This window comes from Scylla paramamosain, chromosome 5, assembly GCF_035594125.1.
Source record: "Scylla paramamosain isolate STU-SP2022 chromosome 5, ASM3559412v1, whole genome shotgun sequence".
Taxonomy (NCBI): Eukaryota; Metazoa; Arthropoda; class Malacostraca; order Decapoda; family Portunidae; genus Scylla; species Scylla paramamosain.
Genome location: NC_087155.1, coordinates 1,641,217 through 1,663,596, shown reverse-complemented (window position 1 = coordinate 1,663,596; position 22,380 = coordinate 1,641,217). Strand labels below are relative to the sequence as shown.

Here is a 22,380-nt window from a genome sequence, read left to right as displayed (position 1 = left end):
AGAATTGGATGCCATCGCCTTGCAGGCAGACTTAGATAGGATAAATGAATGGACGGACAGATGGCAAATGCAATTTACTATTAACAAATGCAAAGTACTTATCGTAGAGGAAACCCACACAGTAGGTACACATTAAACAACGAAACTCTGGTAGGTACAGGGTACAAGAAAGATTTAGGAGTTATAGTTAGCTTTGAACTCCGTCTAGGAAAACAATGCATAGAGGCCATAAACAGGGGAAATAGGATACGAGGATTCATTTTTAAAAGTGTTAAAAGTAGAAGGCCGGGAGAAATATTTAAGTTATACTTGGCGCTGGTCAGACCTCATCTGGTCTCCACTTTACAGGAAAGATATAGGTTTATTAGAATCAGTACAGAGGAGAATGACTAAAAGGATACAGGGGATGAGGAGTATTCCTTACGAGGCGAGATGGAAGCTGTTAAATTTACATTCTTTAGAGAGACGTAGGTCAAGAGGGGACCTGCTAGAAGTCTTTAAGTGGTATAAAGGTCATAACAAGGGGGATGTAAGCAAAATTCTTAGGGTCAGCAACCTGGATAAAAAAAAATAACGGGTTCAAGCTTGAAAAATTTAGGTTTAGGAAGGAGACAGGAAAAAATTGGTTCTCAAAAAGAGTGGTAGACGAGTGGAACGGACTCGGTAATCATGTTGTTGGTGCTAAGATATTAGGGAACTTTAAGAGAAGATTAGACGGGTTTATCGATGGGGATAATAGATAAAAATAGGTAGGTATATTTCATACAGGGACTGCCACGTGTAAGCCTGGTAGCTTCTTGCAGCTTCCCTTATTTCTTATGTTCTTAATTCATGCTCTTTAATCTATAATCTTTAATCAAGACTATTTCCTTAACCTACAATCCTTAATCTTAATTTCCTTAATCCAGACTATTTTTTTTTTTTATGTACAGTCCTTAATTTAGACTGTTATCTTAATCTTAAATCCTTAATATAAAATCCTTAATCCAGACTATTTCCTTAATCGTAAATCCTTAATCTAAAATCCTTAATCCAGACTATTTCCTTAATCCTAAATCCTTAATCTACAATCCGTAATCCAGACTATTTCCTTAATCTACAATCCTTAATCCAGATTATTTCCTTAATCTACAATCCTTAATCCAGACTGCCCTTAATCTACAATCCTTAATCCAGACTATTTCCTTAATTTAAAATCCTTAATTCAGACTATTTCCTTAATTTACAATCCTTAATCCTAAATCCTTGATCTAAAATCTTTAATCCAGACTATTTTCTTTATCTAAAATTCTTAATCCATACTATTTTCTTAATCTAAAATCCTTAATCCAGACTATTTCCTTAATCTTAAATCCTTAATCTACAATCCTTATTCAAGAGCATTTCCTTTATCTGAAATCCTTAATCTATTATCCTTAATTCAGACTATTTCCAGAATCTTAAATCCTTAATCAAAAATCCTTAATCCAGACTATTTCTTTAATCTAAAATCATTAATCTAATATCCTTAATATAGGCTATTTCCTTAATGTAAAATCCTTAATCCGTACTATTTCCTAAATCCAAAATCCTTAATCTAATATCCTTAATCCAGACTATTTCCTTAATCCTAATTTCTTAATCTAAAATCCTTAATGTAATATACTTAATCCAGACTATTTCCTTAATCCTAAATCCTTAATCTAAAATTCTTAATCCAGACCATTTCCTTAATCTAAAATCCTTAATCCAGACTATTTCCTTAATCCTAAATACTTAATCCAAAATCCTTAATCTATTATCTTAATCCAGACTACTTCCTTAATCCTAAATCCATAATCTGCAATATTTAATCCAGACTATTTCCTTAATCTAAAATCCTTAAACCAAACTGTTTCCTTAATCCTAAATCCTTAATCTAAAATCCTTAATGCAGACTATTTCGTTAATGTAAAATCCTTCATCCAAACTATTTTCTTAATCTTAAATCCTTAATCTGCAATCAGTAACCCAGACTATTTCCTCGATCTTAAATTCTTAACCTACAATCCTTGATCCAGATCATTTCCTTAATCTTAAATCCTTAATCCAGACTGTTTCCTTAATCTACAATCCTCATTGTTAATTTCCTTAATTCAGACTATTTCCTTATTCCTGACAGTTTCCTTACCCTACAATCCTTAATCTTAATTTTCGTATCCACATTATTTCCTTAAACGAGAGTGTTTGCTTAATGTACAATCGGTAATCATAATTTCATTAATCTAGTATCCTTAATCCAGACAATTTTCTTCACTATATTCACTTTTTTTTTCGGTGGGAAAGTGTATTTAAGCGGTGTTTTTATTAATTTAAATCTTCCCTCTGCTCATCTCCTTAATGCATGACAAAAAAAAGAAAAAAAAATCCGCGCAGGTGCTGAGAAGACGCCGGAACACGGCGCGCTCAGCGGGAGAGGAGGTTCAGCCGGAATTGTTTTCTTTTGAGACTCAAAGTTATGGACGAATCAACGTAATCGATGACTGCGTGTAATTGATAGAGCAGCGGTCGTCCAAGCACGAAGTGAAAAAAGGGACGCGCCTGGGTGTTTTTTATATCCCGCAGTATGTCTGTGCCTCTGTCAAACTGCAGCCGCACTCGTCCTGGCGGCAGAGTCCACCTGTCTGTCCTGCGCCGCACCTTGTCCAGGCCGGTCTTGGTGATACAGAACGGTATATCGGTGCCTGTGTCCACCAGCACCGTCAGCGGCTCTTCGATGCCTGGTGTTCGTGCGGCAAACGTGAAGACTTTGCCCTTGCGCCGCGTCTCGTATCTCTGCCACAAACGTTCAGGGTGACGCAGGAACAGACTGCTGCTGCCGTTGAGGTGGAACTCCTGTCGCATTTCGGCCTCCTGCAGGCGGCTCATAGACATCACTATTCGTTCGGCGCTGTAGCACATCTCCATCTCCTGTGGAAACACCACTAAGGGCGTGTTGACCACCACGCCGCCCTTCAGTACCACCACCACCTCGTCCAGCTTTATCACGTCCAACTGCAGCACGCCAATCCAGGTATTGATGCGTATCTTTACCGTCTCCTCGCGGCCCGTGACGATGCCGAACCTCTGGCCCAGTGACAAGACCAAGGTGCTGACTGAGGAGCCGGTGTCAAACAAGACAAGGCACGGGTGGCCGCGCACGGTCGCATCCACCATGTTTCCTTCCTCCATGTGAACACGGCGGTACCCGCTCACACTCCTCTTCTCCTTGACTCTTTCGGCCTCCAGCTTGAGTCTCAGCACGTCCTCGCTGTCTCGCCATCTCTTCCTGAGGCAGTGAAGGATACGATGACAACACTCCAGCGGCCTCTTCTTTTTTGGCACTTTCTTGTCCCCTTTTCTCTGCTTGGCCGGCCCGTCTGTGTCCTGCCTGTTCCGCTTCTTTGCCTGGCTCTCGTGGTCTTCAGCATCCTCCCTCTTCCGCCTCTTGGCCTGGCTGTCTTGTTCCTCCGAGTCCTGCCTGTTAAGCTTCTTTGCCTGGCCCTCGTGGTCTTCAGCATCCTCCCTCTTCCGCCTCTTGGCCTGGCTGTCTTGTTCCTCCGTGTCCTGCCTGTTAAGCTTCTTTGCCTGACTCTCGTGGTCTTCAGCATCCTCCCTCTTCCGCCTCTTGGCCTGGCTGTCTTGTTCCTCCGTGTCCTGCCTGTTAAGCTTCTTTGCCTGACTCTCGTGGTCTTCAGTGTCTTCCTTCTTCCGCTTTTTGGTATGGCTGTCGTGCCCTTCCGCAACCTGTCTCTTGCATTTCTTGATGCTGTTCATAAGGCGTTTACAGCACTCCATGTTCTCTGGCTTCTTTTGTTCTTTACTGTTCTCACTCTTGCTCTTCTTTACCTGCTTCTCGAGGTCTTCTGTGGTTTTCCTCTTGTTGTCTTGGTTTCTGTGTTCTTCAGTATCCTGCGTCTTCCTCTTCTTGTTCTGGTTCTTGTCTTCTTCCGTGTCCTTTTGCTTCCTCTTCTTGATGCGGTCCATAATGGGATTAAAACAGTCCATCCTCATCCTCTTTTTTTCTTCTCTGTCATTCCCGTTCTTCTGCTTTTTGTGTTCTGTATCCATTTTAACGCCATCCACCTTCCTCCTCTTATGGTTCTCATTGTCTTCCATGCTTTCCTCTTTTCTCTTTGTGTTGAGTTTCTTAATCTCTTGGTCACGATCCGCTTTCTTCTTGCGGCTTTTGTCTCCTCTTGTCATTCTTTTGACGCGATGATTGTCTTTAAAGCCTTCAGTGTCCTTTCTCTTCTTGTGGTTGCTGCAGTCTTCGAAGCTCTTCAACTTCCTCTTCATTGTGTTTTCCTTGGTGTCTCTCTTGTTCTTCGTGTTCTCCTTCTCGGCGAGGGTCTCGTATGCGTCCGTTGATTGTTGTTTTCTTTCTCTTTTTAAGTCTCGTAGTGTACAGCTGTGCACCAGTCTTCAGTAGGCAATCTAAGACTTGGCACAAATTTACCCTGAACTTACTGTTCGTCCTGAGGTACGTCTAGGTGATATTAAGGATACTTGTGTGGCTCCTCCTTGGAGCTCCCAGCAGCTTGGAGCTAAAGCACTGGGGCACCCTCCAGGCCCACCAATCAGAGGCCTTTATTCTAGATGTGATAAGCTCTTAAGCCAATCAGATACAAGAATTAAGCAAGATACAAAATTAAGGTTTATTCTTTTCATTGCAGACAGAGATGCATTTTTTCATTAATGATAATGAATCGTATCCAAACCAACACTGAAATCATGAACACTCCCTTCAAAAGCATAGATGTAATATATCTATATGCCTTTGTATTTTCATTTCTCTAAGTATTCCTTTTTATCAGTCGGTTATCTCCATTATCTGTCTCTGTCTATACATGATGACGTGTGCACTACTAATATTCCACTAACATCTTCACGCCACCACGGTCTGATGGTCATTTATAGCCGTAGAAAACCTCACCACAAATTCCCATTCACACAACATAACTGACGCATATTTTTGGGGTCAAGTAAAATAACAGTCCTGTCACTGTTCGCAGGTGGTCAAGTTTAGTCCCACGCTTACATAGCCAAGGAAATAATACGACCTGTGATGTTATTTCGTGCATCAGTGACAAGCAGGAAGAGCAAGAGGTGGATCATTCTCAGCTGAGGAGAAAGTATGCTTATATGTTGTCATTACTGTCACCAGCAATGATCATAGTCGATTTATTGTTTTGTATATATGAAGTGTGTTGTCCGCTCAATGTATCCCGTTTTGGTTAAATATACTGAGAGCAAGAATCGTTTTATAAGATGTGTCGTAACACCATCCCTTGCTTACTACAAAATTAAAGGAAGGAGAACAAGAAGAAAAGCAGAAAATGGAGGAGGAGAAATAAACGTGAAAGGCTAACTCTGATACTGCAAATAAATTTTTTTTTTTTTCTTGTTCCATATATTTCGCGATGAGTAGAAAATGAGCTATGGTTTCTTCTCCATTTTGTGTGTGTGGTTAGTTTAGATTAGTTTCCATAAGGTAAGTTTAGGTTGGGTCATCTAAGAATAAGTTAGGTTAGGTTTCTGTGTGTGGTGTTCAAGTTGGAAGGTGTTGAGTGTTGGTTCCTTCAGTTCCGGAGTCGCGGCGGGAAGACAAAAAAGGTGCTCAAGTCTTCCTGAGCTCCACGTGTTTGGCGCTCCGTGTTGTCTCTCTTTGGTTACTGAAGGGGTGCCTTGGTTGTTGCTTGTGTAGAATTAATGAGACTGTCTGGCGTGGATGGTGTCCTGTGCAATGTGCTTCCTTCAAGCTTTGTAAGTATTCAAGTTTGTTTTCCTGTTAACGTTTTGTAATCATAAGATCCGTTTCTCTTTTGATTTTTTTTTTTTTTTTTGTCCTAGCTGCATTTTATGGAGTTTCTTTTAATGTTGCGCACGCGCGCACACACACACACACACACACACACACACACACACACACACACACACACACACACACACACACACACACACACACACACACACACACGATTTTACACTTTCTCATTATTTTTCTTCCTTCCTTCACTGTCGAGATAATTAAAGTAGGACAAAGAAATACAAGAACAGTAACATTAATGAGAATAAACGATATGATTTCCAATGGTAAGATTAAAGTGTTGTAACGTATTTCTCTGGTATGTCCGTCACACGTCTCTACTGAGACGCTCGCACGTACCTCTCACACCTAAATGACCTCAGGATGTCACCAAAAGGGCACGCTGTCACGAGAGAGAGGTGGTTGTGAGGTGACCAGTAAGTCACTCCGCCGCCTAAACGCCGCCGCTCTGAGAGAGAGAGAGAGAGAGAGAGAGAGAGAGAGAGAGAGAGAGAGAGAGAGAGAGAGAGAGAGAGAGAGAGAGAGAGAGAGAGAGAGAGAGAGAGAGAGAGAGAGAGAGAGAGAGAGAGAGAGAAAGCAGGACTATACTTGTGTGCTTTTGCTTCTGTATGTACTCGCACTAACTTGAAAAAAATAAATAAATAAATAATGGAAACAAATAAATAACTTACAAGAGAGAAAGAGAAAAATTGGGGAGAGAGAACAGCAAACATATACGAACCAAGCAAAAACAAAGAAAATCAGTCGGGCAGGTGTACAGTACTCAGTAATCAAGGTGTGGATTGTGGCAGCCAGGTAAGACGACCCACTCACAACACGTGGACTACTGAATTACAAAGTGGAGGCATTCCAGACCAGGTGTGTAGGAGACTGAGGTGATGTGGCAGGTGTGTGTGGAATTCAGGTTTATACAAGAGGTCGTATGTGTAAAAGGTGGATGTGTGTAGGTGTGTGTGTTTGTTGTAGAGTAGCAATGACTGAATGATGGTAAGCTGTTGTCATCATTAGTAACTTCCATGGCTCTTTTGCAGAAGGATGGGTTCATTAAGACACCGAGACTGTATTGATTGTTGATGTTATTCTAAGGTACTCAAGCAATACAGGTTTTTTTTTGTTTTTTTTGTTTTGTTATCAATTTTCTTATTCTCGTCCTTCTTCATTATGAGAAAGCTCTTTTATCGTTTATTTTGCTCTACGCTAGTGTCACTAACAAAAACTAGATTAAACTTTATTGAATACAAAAGCACGAAGACTAAATAAATCATAATGAATACAAAAAAAAAAAACTCTTTAGTTATCTATTATCCTTTAATTTCTTTCACCATCCCTAAATTGCCATTACCTTACTCAAACCAACCTCCCACTATCTATTCCACTCATGACGTGTTTTTTTTTTTTTTTTGTAAAGGGGGTGGGAAATGTAAACCTTCTAAAATTAAACTGCAGTCAAAACGTGGTGAGTCATATGAGTTATCAAAACATGTTCGTCTAAATAAAAAGTTCACTGCATGTCTTTTTTTTTTTTCTGGTCTTGTATTACTTTTTAGTGAAGGGTTTGTTGTGGATAACTTGTCCTGTACATCAGAGAGCAGAGTCACAGAATAATGTCCACCGTAATAAAAAGAGGCAGACTATGAGCGTAAACTATATAAATCTTGCAGCCGCGTTTAATTTTATCGTGTTGTTTATCGTGTTTTGTTGTATTATCGTCCCGCCATATGTCAAGTCTTCACTCACCCAGCAGTCAGGTATGTAACAGGATGGACACCGCGCCTCCACTTGTGGCGTGGGACTCAATAAAATATGCACCAACATCACACGGCCCGTGAATCTGGTGGCTTATACACACACACACACACACACACACACACACACACACATACACGTTCTATTCCGCTTTTTTTTTTTTTTATCCTTTATACTAAAATATCAAATTAAAAAAATGAGTGAGCCATGCCTTATCTACTTCTCTACTTGTATACTTTTTCTCTTCTCTAATAGTCTACCTTTCTTCAGCTTGACAATATTTCCACGTCTTCACCTACACATCTAGATTACTTATATATATTTTTTGTGTGTGTTTTTTTCTTTTTTTTTTTAATAGTAACATGTGTAATGACTCAAATATTGTTACTTTTTTTCTCTTTTTATTTTTTACATCACGCTTTGCTATCATGCATATTCGTAAGGATAACTGGTTCCTGGTGTTCTTGCAAGTAGTGTTTGGAACCACGGGAAGTGTTTGGCAGGATAACTCGTCCCTGCACTCCTCTCTTCAGCTCAGTTTCGTTAAAGACACACCTTATGGTCGTGAGGGGGAGCATGGAGAGAGACCATGGCAAGGAGGGATGTCAGTGAGATTTACGTCTATTTTCACTTCCATTCCCTATATAACTCTCTCTCTCTCTCTCTCTCTCTCTCTCTCTCTCTCTCTCTCTCTCTCTCTCTCTCTCTCTCTCTCTCTCTCTCTCTCTCTCTCTCAACTATTTCTTCGGTACAAGGGGAGTGTGATGGCCCGTCAATATCCTTCAACATGCACACAGCACCGGCTTGTCTCCCGAGGATGTGGTCAGTTATTCACCCAATACCACGGAGCTATTGCCACTGCATCGCCAGGGTTACACCTCTATTGCCTCTCACTTATACGGCGTTGATTGACCGATCACCCCTGCAAGTGAGGATGGACAGCTGCTTCAGTCAGTTGGCAAGTGTCCACACAAGCCAGCCTGAGAGGGTTTCAGACCAAGGCAGTCTATCGGTCAACACACGGCCGCCACGCTATTTCGAGCCACTCAAGCTACTGCCAGGTACGGAAAGTGGTTTTAAAATGCCTCGCCAAAAGTAAACTCTCCATTCTGGTTTCCAAGGGAGTGTTATCATCGAAGTTCTGGAGTAAAGGTAATCGATTCACTTCCATTAGGCGTGTTTGGCGGGAGTCTGATCTTTAGTACCACGCCTGACGCTGAGGTGAAGACTTCGTAAAATGTTGGTTCTATCTTTATGGCGGAAGTGAAATGCTTTATATTCTCCTATTTTTCATCGTCATCGGAGAAAATTTACTTTTATTCATTCCTTCGTCAGGCATGCTTGCACCAAGAGTACACGTGTAGCACAACTGAGGAGGAATTCCTGCGCCAACAAAATATTTGTCTCGCGTGTGTGAACAACTTGTACTCTGCCCGTGTCAGGGGAAAGAAAAGTACCTGTCGTAACACACCGATTGTTTGGGCTACGAGAAAAAAAACTTCAGGACTTTTGCCATTTTTCTACTCCTGTACTTACTTTACTTGCCTTTCTTGTTCCTTCCAGTGTTTACAAAGTTAATAAAAGAAAAACAATATCACAGTATATCACATTACAAAGCGAACTTTAAGATGATACACTCATTTTATATTATCACTACTCTGATACAAAGAATTTTACTTTTTTTAACAGACAAATTTCGCAAGATCATTCCTCTCTTACATTTCTTTATCTTATTTCTTTTCCTTTGGTCACATTTGTTTCTTTTGTAGCTCTGACTTTCCTCTCTTCGGCGCGGGTGAAGTGAGTACCCGATGAACAGGTCATCTGTCTTCAGACCTTAACAAAAAGCCAGTGGAGAGAGAGGCCATTCGTCTTTCCTGAGGCAAGTCAGGGTTTCCTTGGATAATGATTTGCTGTGCCTGTGCCGTAATCAAGTAAGAAACGCCGCTAAATATTAAGGCGAAAAATGACCACAGAGATAAAGACAGCTACATGCAGCAGCTTGAGGTAGAGACAGGAGGGACGGCAAGAAAAGGAACACGGAGCGAGGAAGACAGAGAGAGAATGAAGGTAAGGAGAGGGCAGGGCATGACAAGTTAGGGGAAGGGGAAGAAAATAACAAACATCTAAGAGAGTGTGGAAAGTTACTGTGGTGGAAAAAAAGAGAGGTAATGACAAATTAAGGTAAGCAGGTAAAGGAACGAAGAAATAGAGGGTATGGAACATTACTTAGGTAAGAAAAGGGAAGTTTGATATTAGGGGAAAAGGACGAAAAGGAGAGAAGATACTAGGGTCTGCAAAACATTCCCTGGAAGATAGAAGAGGACAAAGGGGACAAAAGGAGGAAGATGCAATGGGTAGGACTAGTGGAGGTCATAAATAGCCAGGGAAAAGGACGAAGGGAGATGCAAGAGGGTACAAAAAAAAAATACTTGGGTAGAAAGAGAGGAAAGTATAATAAGCCAGGGAAAGGGGAACGCGGGGACGAGGATGCAATGAGTAGGGATTTGAGAGAGTCTGAAAAGTAAGGGAAGGGACAAAGGGAATAAGATGAGAGGGGTACGAAAAGTCACTGAAGTAGGAGGAGGAGGAGGGAGAGAAGGACAACGAGGAGGGGAAGGAGAGGCCCGGCAGACCTTCCACCCACCAAATTACTCGCTTACGTGGGATGCGTGCGAAAATATTTGCGCGGAAATGCAGTTTCTGGAGGCACGCCCACGGCTCATCAAGGTTAGGCAAACACAAATTCCTCCCTAATGAAGTATTTTTGCGGGGGTCTCTTGCCTGCGTAAGTCACTTTCCTGGATATGGATATTTTCTGCCGGGAAGTGCACCACATTATTTTTTTTTTTTTCCTGTTTTTATATTTCTTTTGTCACACGAATTATTTTAGTCAACTTCGTTCTTTTTATCATATGGACTGGTGAGAAAGAAGTTGATAGGTGTCTCTCTCTCTCTCTCTCTCTCTCTCTCTCTCTCTCTCTCTCTCTCTCTCTCTCTCTCTCTCTCTCTCTCTCTCTCTCTCTCTCTCTCTCTCTCTCTCTCTCTCTCTCTCTCTCTCTCTCTCTCTTACCCTCATATTTTCACCTACAGTCGTTCCTGTTATTTGTTTCAATTTCACTTCACATAATTCAAGTAGCAATAACTTTCATTCGTTTTTTTTTATTTCCTGTCGTTGTTATTATCGTTGTTGTTGTCGTCGTCGTTGTTGTTGTTCATTCGGAGGCAATTAACGCAAGGATTTAATCGCATTACGCAGTTTGATTTATGCTCGTAATTGTTTAACAAACGATAAATTTCAACAGTAAATACGAATTCACAAATACTGGATTCTTTGCTGCCACGGAAAAACAGAGTAGCAGAATGAACTATACCATTATTAGTGCGCGGGTGAGGCCGGCACGTGTGTGTGTGTGTGTGTGTGTGTGTGTGTGTGCTAAGTGACATGTCGAGGGCTAAGGCTAATAAACCTGGGAGCTCGAGCCCGCCCTTTGCAAGCAACAGCCGCATGATGTGACACAAGACGGGTCGCGAAGGGAGGCGGGGGCATGGACTGCGTGAGGCGGAGCTGGACAGGACAGGAGGGAAACAGGCTGGAAATGAAAAGTCGTTGAGGAAAGGGATGCGGAGAGTAAGGTTCTTTTGGTATGGGGTTGTTTATGAAGGGGTGAGTGTAGGGACGGAGTAAATAATGTGAGATATGACAAGGATGGATAGATGGATGGATGTGTTAGATGGAATGGAAGCAGAAAGAAGTAAGGATAAACAAGTGTTGAAGTGTTAAGTATGGAGTTGTGGAGTGTGTCAATGAAGAGAAGGTAGATCTGGATGGTGTTAAGCTGGATCGATTGCTACTAAATTGATACGACCTTTGCCTCACGCATCACGCACACAAACATTAAAACAATAAAGGAAGCAAATTCACGGTGTTTTGGATGCAAATGTGCCTCAAAACACAGTATCATTGCCCTGTTTGTCGCTGACGGGCGCCCATTAGCCCAGTGAATCATTCTATAATGGCATTACTCATATCAAATTCAGTCCACGCATGACAATTATATGACGGACGATGTGTGTGTGTGTGTGTGTGTGTGTGTGTGTGTGTGTGTGTGTGTGTGTGTGTGTGTGTGTGTGTGTGTGTGTGTGTGTGTGTTTCGCCTCAGCACTTGGTTCTTACTTATTTTTTTTTTATTACTTATTCATTATTAGTTGATTTATTGTTACTAACTTATTGATAATTGGAAACAAACAAACATCTGACTCTGCGTACCCTGATGTTTAGCCAACATTAAGTCAGGTCACTTAAGGAATCCAGATGTCCTGAGTTTGGGCTGCCACACCCAGCTAAGCATGGCCCCTATCGTTACCCTCACCCCAAACGTTCCGCGCACTTTGATCAATATAAAATTAAATATAACAATGCCTAACATATCCATTCTTTTCAGGCCAAATGTGTGTATATATCTTTTCTTTCTTGTTTCTTGAGTTGAATGACCCCCTTTTTTTTTTATATTTAACACCATTACAGGGACCTTAAGAAACCTACGTAATGTATTAGAGAAAAAAAATGAGACAATACATTCGTAATCAGCCAAGTGATTCCTTCAAGTAGTGAGTTCTGCGCCTTTACCTGCAGCACTGTATAGCTGGTGAGCCAACTTCCAGCGCGGCCATTGTAAATCATAGACATAAATTTTCGATTAATTTACGTTTATCGGATAAGTTCCTCATTTTTTTAAAGTTAAGTCTCGCGTGATTCTTCCGTATGATCTCAATCCGGCTGGTGTAATTTTCAGCCATTACTTTAACATTTAGCACCCGGTAGGATTATATGTACGAAAAACTTGCATGTTGCGTTCGTGGAAGAGGAAACGGTGAGCCATCCTATCTTATTGTGCTCTGGCCGTCCCTCCTGCAGGGGGGAGAGAGTCAGTGGCCAGGCACGCGACGAGAACGAGAGAGAGAGAGAGAGAGAGAGAGAGAGAGAGAGAGAGAGAGAGAGAGAGAGAGAGAGAGAGAGAGAGAGAGAGAGAGAGAGAGAGAGAGAGAGAGAGAGAGAGAGAGAGAGAGAGAGAGAGAGTATCATGAGGAAGAAGAACCACTAGACCACAGAAGCCTTGCTGTACGTGGGCCAATGAACATATTCACAATAAACACTATCATTACTTCTGGTCAGGACAAATGGAGCGGCAAGAACGTAATGAACTGTGCTGGCTGTGCATGGAGGCAACCACTGGCGATGGAACGTACCACACACACACATACACACACACACACACACACACACACACACACACACACACACAAACACACACACAACAATGGCTTTATTTAGACCAGTCCAGAGAGGCGTCATTCCCTTAAGCCTGAGAGCAGAAACTCACAGGGTTGTACGTTAAAAGGTGTAAATATTAAAGTTTTTTGTGTAGTTTTCCACGTAGATATACAAGTGTAATATCAGACTGAGAAGTTCACCGTTACCTTTGTGTATCTAACGCCGTGTTGTGCCTGTGTCTGTTGTGAAAGGCTTTTAAAGGGATTATATACAGCTTAAAAAGATTTGTGCGTAGGTAGGTAGAAAGGTAGATAGGGTGATGGATGAATATATTGATAGATAGATAGATAGATAGATAGATGGTCAATATATAGATCGACTGGTATGTGGATAAAATAATTAGTACATAGGTAAGTGGATAGTTAGATAGAAAGATAGTACAGATAATAAATAAACAAGCAGACAGAAAGACAGACAGACAGATAAGTACACAAACAATGCATTGATATATATATATATATATATATATATATATATATATATATATATATATATATATATATATATATATATATATATATATATATATATATATATATATATATATATATATATATATATATATATATATATATATATATATATATATATATATATATATATATATATATATATATATATATATTACATACACACATACATACATAAAGTAATGATTGTCATACCCGCAGCATGAGTAGCATCATGCCTTCTCCCCCATTCACTATCCTCAGCACATTCCGCGCCATCAGATTCCCGGCACTGGTCATATCACATTACCTGCATCGTGCGCCATTCATTTAATTAAGTATGAACGTGATGCCTCAGGTCAAATTACTGGGCAAAAAAATATATATATGCACACAGACACTCACCCATGCAAAAAAAAAATAAAATAAAATAAAATAAATAAATAAATAAAATCTCTTGGGAGTTAATTTCGTTTAGTGACTGTTAACATTTTACTAAAATGAACGTGCAGCCTCCCTAAAATATTGTGGTGCGTGACACAGCTATATTTGACTTTACTGCCACTGAAAGGAAAATGGTAAGGAAAAGACAAAGGCATATGAAGAAGATGGGAAACTAAGATGACAAAAAGAGAATAGAATAGATGGGAAACAGATAAAACACAAATAAAACAGACCAAAGGATAAAAAGGATATATAGAAAATAAAAGAGGAAGACGAAACCAAAAATGAAAAGAATAGAAGGGAGACAGATAAAAAAAAAACTGAGACATAACAGAAAAAAATTGATAAAACACACGGATTAAAAAAAAAGAAAACATACTAAAAAAAGGAATGAACAGGAAATAGAGATAAAAACGAAAACAAACCAGTGATACGAATAGTGACATGCAGTGATTAAAACTTCCCCTCTTCCTATTCTCCTGCACCTCTCCTGACCTGTTCTTTCTCGACACTGCAGTAAAGCAATAAAAGGTGTATCGGTTTACCTTACCTGAGTGTTAATATGGCCGGCAGGGAGAGAGAGAGAGAGAGAGCGAGGCGGGTATATGGCGGTGGTGCTGGAGGCGGGAGTTACCTGTGGGAGAGAAATATATTGTGTTAGAGGGAAGTGAGAAGGGAAAGGTATAACTGAAGTAGGGCGGGTCAGGTGGTGATAAAGACAGCACAGAAGGGAATGTAATGCTATTGGGGGTGTGTATAAGTATCAATGATTGGAAAGAAAGGTGAGAATGTACATAAAAGGTGATAATACTGAAGAAAGAGTTATATTTATTATCATCATCATATTAGAGATAATGATGATGATGATAATGATAATAATAATAATAATAATAATAATAATAATAATAATGATAATAATAATAATAACAATAATAATAATAATAATAATAATAATAACAATAATAATAATAATAATAATAAATCAGCAGTGCATTTCCTGTTACAATGATGCACCTCATTTATGATCATTACGTTCATTATTTCCCTAAAACAGCAAACACAGAGCTACATTCTTCTCTCATTAATGAACAGCTTAACTCTTCACAAACTTCACCTCCTCAGGCAGGATTCTCTTCTTCCCTTTTCCTCCACTTCCCTCGCTCCCCATTGCTACATTTCCAGTACACCATTACCTCTTCATTAATTTCCTCTGATCTACTTCCTCCCTTTTTGTTTTTCTGTACATTTTTTCTCGCAGCGGCAGCCTTGTTTTCATTACGTATACAAATATGAAAAAAAAAATGTCTGCCACACAATCGTCTGTATTTGAGTAATGGAAAGCTACACATTATTCCCTTCCGTGTTACAATTACATTTACACGCACTAATAGTTTTCAGGGCTCTTCTAACGAACTGAATCATTTGCTCCTACTCTTTCATCTTTTTTTGACATGTTTATACATTAATTGGTGATCAAGTTACGTATATTTTTTTTTCTATTTCAGGTTGGTAGAAAGTTTTCCTCCTTTAGAATATCATTAGTAGTATTGTAACAAACGCTAAAACTACAATTGATAAATAACATACGAGAGACTGTCAAGATATTAATTGGATTTTGCCTGTCTTCTACAAATATTCCTAGTTCTTTTTTCTCACTCCGTTTCTTTCCTTTCATTTACTCTTACTTTTCCTCCTATTTTACCTCCCCCTACTCTCATCCTTCTACCTTCTCTTTCTCCTGTTCCTACTTTTATTGTGGTTATTGCTGTTGCTTCTCCTTTCCCTCCTCCTCCTCCTCCTGCTGATGCTCCTTCTCTTCCTCCTCCTCCTCCTCCTTCTTCTCCTGTTTCACTTCCACCTACACTTTGTGATAAATAAAGCGCAAATCGTACTTCGTGGCCGCAATATTGCATACAACGAAGAGTAATACAATTTCCATCCGACTTACATTGTTAACCGCTGAAAACTTATGATTCCCTTCCGTGTATGTGTGTGTGTGTGTGTGTGTGTGCTCACCCGCGTAGTTCCTTCCCATTAATGACACAGGTACTGAGCGGCGCCGTCACCCGAGACAGGCCTCCATCGCCCCCTAGGCCGCCAAGATTCTGACCGCACGCTTCCGGATCCCTTACGGCAAACAGTTTATAATCACACACACACACACACACACACACAGACACACACACACACACACACACACACACACACACACACACACACACACACACACACACACACACACACACACACACACTCACATTAACATGTTGGCTTTAGACCAGTTAAGAGAATCTACTAACTCAGTAATACAATACTACTGTTGAATGCTCTTTGTCACTTTTCCATTCGCTGTCTAAAACCGAGCACTCTGTCTTCACCTTCTGTCCTGAACACCTGCAGTAACACCCTCAGATTCCATTTACCTTCCCCTGCGTCCCTTATCTCATAATTCTTTTTCCTGTATAGGGTATCTTTTTCTTTACTGCTCTGGCTAATTCAGTACACCTTTACCTAAAATGTATTCCCCCTTCTGCTTTGTTTCTTGCGCAGACCCTTATTCATTCCTGTTCTCTTTCAGCTCAGCTCATCCATCATCCTTCCACCGGGAAATACTTCAACGTTGATTACTAAATGTACTCCGCTTGGCCGCTACATTATCAAAGATACGGATCTGTAAATAAAAAATAAATAAATAAATAAATAAAAAATTGTCATCACACACACTTGCATGAGGGAAAGTATTTTGCTTTGATAATTACCGAAATTAATATTTTATAAGGCTCACCAAGAGGATTATGCTGAGCTGACTTTATATAAAACAACAAATAAAGTACTGCAATACTTAATATGAATTACGTAACGTAATTACGTGAATTACGTAAGTGATTACGTAATTCGTAAGTGATTACGTAACTACGTAATTCACTTACTATATGGAAACCCCCATTGTGACGATGCACGTGCTGAATTTTTCCCAGTCTCCGGATAGGACACGATAACAGTTTGTATCATGAAGGACTTCGCAAAGAAGTACGAAAAATAGATGAATACTGAAAGAAAGAAATGCGGAAGATGGGAGAGGCAGTATAAAAAATGAAAAATCAATGTAAAAGAATGAAATAAGAAGAAAAAAAGGGAAAAATTACATAAGAAGAGGGACACGATAACATACAAAAGACGAGAAAGCAGATCTACAGAGAAATGAGGAAGGGAATGATGAAAAAGAAAACGAAAATTTAAAGAGAGCCGGAAAAAAAAAAATTACACACGAAAAGTGAGAACTAAAAAGGTGTGTGTGAACTTACACACGTACATGCATCAGTGGTGCACATGAAGGTCACACACACACACACACACACACACACACACACACACACACACACACACTAAACTAAGCAAGATAATAAAGAAATGTAGCCGATTAAAAGTAAAAAATACAAAACCATTGTTGGAACTGTATAAACGAGCGGTTATTCAGAGAAGCAATATCATAATAAAAGACCCCAGTCACCCATTGCACACATGTTACGAATTGTTACCATCTGGCAGAAGATGGAGATCTGTGCAGGGCCGAACATCTCGGTATAGGGAGTCGTATGTTCCATCTAGTATCAGGATATTGAATGGGAATCAACAGTTGTAAAGGAAGGCAGCACTCAGGGACATCAGCAATACTTTTAATGTTTTTAATATTTTAATGTGTTCTATTTTTAATAGTTTATGATTGAGAATTTAATAGATGTAACTGATAGTTTTAAGAATTTTTATACTTCTATATTTCTCTTTTATACTTTGGCAACCACAAGACAAATTCTCTGTAAGAGCAATAAAGTATTATTATTATTATTATTATTATTATTATTACACACACACACACACACACACACACACACACACACACACACACACACACACACACACACACACACACACACACAGTCACGCACACAAACACACACACACACACACACACACACACACACACACACACACACACACACACATTCCTGCCTGCTTCCTGCCTATCTTCCGGCCCCCTCTCATCCCCCCAGTGTCCAGGCGGTGGATGTTTTTAAGAGAATACTCAAATTCAAACCAAGATCCACCACACCCACTGACCTTCCTATAAAAATTTACAAGGAATTTGCTGTAGAGCTAGCAACACCGCTATGCTCAATAATAAACGCTTCACTCTCCCAACACTCTTGCCCCGAGGACTGGAAGACATCTTACGTCACCCCCATCCCCAAAACCTCCAGTCCACAGTCACTCAATGACCTCAGGCCAGTCTCTATCACCCCCATCCCTAGCCTTATTTGTGAAGATTTTGTATATGACTGGGCCTACACCAAAATTTGTAACACCGTGGATATCAGACAGTTTGGAAATATTAAAGCCACCTCCACCTCCCATTACCTGACCAGCTTCCTTGAATTCATCCACAGCCACCTGGACAAGCGAAACACCTCTCTAGCTGTTGCTTTTGTGGACTTCAAAAAGGCTTTTGATCTTGTTGATCACACTGTTGTCATCAGCAAGGCAGTGAGTCTGGGTCTCCCTCCTAACCTGATAGCGTGGCTAGCCGACTTCCTCACAGGGAGGCGTCAGGCCGTTCGCCATCAGGGCTCTGTCTCTACTTTCCAACAGCTGACTTGTGGGGTCCCCCAGGGGACCAAGATGGGTCCTCTATGCTTCCTCCTCCTCATTAACGACGCCCTCACTGACACCCCCCATCGCTGGAAGTATGTGGACGACTGCACCGTGGGCGTCCCAGTTTCCACCAAGAACCCGGACTACTCGCCACTGCAAGCGATCCTGGAGCGGCTGCAGACGTGGACGGAGGAGAGCAGGATGACCATCAGCCACAACAAAACTGTGGTGATGCATTTCTGTACCTCCTCTGTACCAGTGCCCCCTCCCCAGCTCTCAGTGGGCCCTCACCCCCTCCAGGTGGTCCGATGTGCCAAGCTCCTCGGAGTCACGGTGGACGACCAGCTGACCTGGAAGCAGCATGTCGCCAGCACCATAAGATCAGCTACCTACAGGCTGTACATGCTGCGCAGACTCAGGTCGCTGGGGACGCCGACAGATGAGTTAAGAGGGATGTATCTTACTTTCATCCTCCCCAAACTCATGTACGCCTCCCCAGCGTGGTCCTCCTCCCTCACACAAACTCAACAGCTACAGTTGGAGAGTGTGCAGAAAAGGGCGTGCAGGGTCATCCTTGGCCATGCATACACCACCTATGAAGAAGCCCTGAACACCCTGAAGCTGTCCAGACTATCCACCAGGTACAGTGAGGCCCTAGAGAAGTTTGGAAGGGGACTTCTGAATCATCCACGTCTCAGAAACATGCTGCCGCCTGACGCGCCTCGCCCTACCCGAGTCACCAGACACCACAATAAGATAACGCCCCTAAAGGCGCCACGTATGGACCGGTACAGACTCAGTGCGATTCCCACCATGGTGCGAGCCATCAATCAATAGTCTCTTCTAGATTTGACTTACCTTTAGGATTAATGTCAAGTATTCCCCCACCCCCAATGTACATTTTCAGTTTGTTGACTGCCTAAAGAATAAACCGTTTATTATTATTATTATTATTATTATTATTATTATTATTATTATTACACACACAATGTAAACTTTAATTATGAGTAGCAGCTGGTGAGGTTTCTAGCCTTGGCACCTGATCTCTCTCTATCTACTTTCCTGGTTCCTGGTAGGCAACAATCTCCTGCAGTCCCCAGTCACCCCCAAAGAAAGCAGTCCCTCTCGTCCTCGCTCCTTTACACATTTACTCAGAGCCACCAGTCTTCCAGTTATCAGTACAGTAGCATTTATTGTTCCTTCTTCTCATGCTGGAAGTCGCATCTCACTGGTGGCACTTCTCCACTTCCCTCCCTCACTCTGATCTTCGTTCTTATTCAATTGTCTGAACTCTGACGATGTTTTTCTTTCAATTTTAGAGTCTCGTTTCTATTTGTCTGTGTCCTTTCTCTCTCTCTCTCTCTCTCTCTCTCTCTCTCTCTCTCTCTCTCTCTCTCTCTCTCTCTCTCTCTCTCTCTCTCTCTCTCTCTCTCTCTGAGTAACTCCTTTAAACTTTCGTTCCCTTGCTCTGACAGTATTCAAACTCCTAGGGCGGCACCTTAATTTCGATTCCTTCAACAACCCAGGCCTCATCACCGGTCTGGTTTCCGCTCGAAAAATCCTGCCAATATCCTGCTCCAAAAACATGATGTCTTTGGGAACGTTTTCCGGTAAACTTCGATATCTTGCGAGCTTCACCTCCCTGTCTGTAAACTAAAAAATATTGTCTACATATTCACTCATTTTACTTTTGTTCCTTATTTTCTTTTTGTCTGTCCGCTTCTTTATTACAGTACTTGAACGCTAACATAAAAAAGGTTATGTAAAGAAAAAAATTGGGCATGATATATAATTTTCATCAACTAAATAATAGTGTAGGAAAGTCTGAGTTATGAGAAATCTCCGGCAACGAAAGCCCCGCCAAGGAAACCCATATAAAGACCCTCACCGGTGACCATGTCGACCACCGCCACCCATCACTTGACAACCTCTAAACCTGTGTTAAGGCGAGACCAGTCATAACTACTACAATGGTGGCTGGGCTCAGGTTGTGGACTTAAACCTCTGGTCAATGTATCATCCTGTGTTTACACTTCGCCACTCTTCTCGGAAGATTAGTTCATAAAATACTTATCTTAAGTGGACTGAGATCCACAGACTGCCTACCTTGCTAACACACAAAACACAAAGTAAGTGCTCTGGTAAAAGCACACTCATGGCATGCAGGAAAGGCGACACTGGTCTCGTATATCCTCATGACTGATGGGTGACAGCTTCTAGTCTTTCGTTATTTAATGCAGGGCGAGTAGATTCCACTAACCTCGACATCAAGTAACAGGAAATGATACTCTGAGCCTCACGTTCCTCCCCTCCTTTCCACCCCACGAGGATCGCCTGTCCGTCCAAAAGACTGGCAACAGCTCCGCCCAGAGAGCGAAAATATAACACTCATAAAGAAGTCGTCGAACAAAGAGGTGCCCGCCGGGCTTGAGACGATCCTGTAATAAACAGGGTGTGTCTGGCGGCGTCGCCCCTCCTCGCTTTCAGCGCCTCACCTCTCACTTTCTCACACATGGGCCACACATCTGATTCTACATTAATAATTCAACTCTCAGATTTCCTAGATACACAGACTCCCAGCAGGTAACTTGCCGGGGTTAACTGTTTAGCTCCGTTGGTGTTCCCTCAACCTTGCCTTTCATTAGCGGTACTAGATATTCGCTAAGTAGACGCTGATGTGAGTAAAGGTTGCTCTGGCCATACTGGTCAGACGCGAGGGTCCTTCTCCTTCTGAGTCTCCTTCTCTTCAATTCCTTAATTGGATGTTTGGGTGTCGGTCCGCCATGGTGGCCTCCCCCAGGAGGTCCGGTAACCTCCACGAGGCCAGTGAAATAAGGCATCGTTCTGTACATTTGCTTGCCTGACGAGTGGACCTTCGTACCCGAGAGGCTACAGTGACGTGCGGTTCAGACCCGTGTCACTTCTTGATCCTTTCTGATATATATAGCGGAATGTGAGGGGGACATGAAGACTTTAACATACACGCAACAAGCGATAACAAATTTATTTTCATGATTACATGCCTGATTATATTATTGGTGAAATTTAAGACCGGATACAATGCAGCTTTATATTCTTCCGATGGCTCTACTTTCAAGCATTCTCCTTAACAACACATCCGAACACGCTGTACATGACATTTTGAGTTCAACCATTTACCGTCTTAGGTCACACTAATTCTATAATTACTCCAGTGTGCGGGCGAGGCTGTCAGATGCAGGAATAAATTCTAACTTGGACAAGAGAGAGAGAGAGAGAGAGAGAGAGAGAGAGAGAGAGAGAGAGAGAGAGAGAGAGAGAGAGAGAGAAAAAACGTGCGCCCTAAAGCTCCATCTCTCGCTCTCAGGACGCCCAGCAAACACTTACACCCGCCAGATGACCCACTCAGAGGCTCGCCGCGCACAAGGGGACCGTCATGAACACACCCACGCTTAACACACACACACACACACACACACACACACACACACACACACACACACACACACTTTTTTGTACACATAACCACCGAATATCGTGTATTACTTTCCGTTATTTTTCTCCACAAGTCTAACGTATCAAACGAGAAGAGGAGTAAAAAGATAGATTAATAAATAAATATATAGATGAATAAAAGAAAAGGAGGACAAGAAGAAAACAAGAACAGAAGAAGATAAAGAAGATGAAAAAAAAGTAGAAGAAATAGGAAAGCACCTCTGAATATTCTTTGTACTAGATCCCAAACTCGTGAAGGCGAAAAATAAGAAGACTACATTATGAAGTGTCACGTATCACTATTACGGAGGGAGAGTAGCGTGTGGGAGGTGAGGACTGGGCAAGGTCGGGGTGAGAGTGGTGTGGGCGTCACATGCTTTCATGGTTACGACACTGAGGGGGAAAGTGACACTGAAAATAATGAAAAATGGACTAACTTTTAAATGTAGCACTAA

General features: G+C 41.4%; 1 long non-coding RNA gene across 1 annotated transcript in view; it reads right to left on the bottom strand.

Annotated features, from left to right (window-relative positions):
• Nucleotides 1-22,380, bottom strand: part of LOC135100271 (uncharacterized) — a 45,826-nt gene that overhangs the window by 17,825 nt on the left and 5,621 nt on the right. The window contains exon 2 of the long non-coding RNA XR_010268564.1: nucleotides 14,352-14,435. This is a non-coding gene — a long non-coding RNA (uncharacterized LOC135100271). The remainder of the gene's footprint in view (nucleotides 1-14,351; nucleotides 14,436-22,380) is intronic.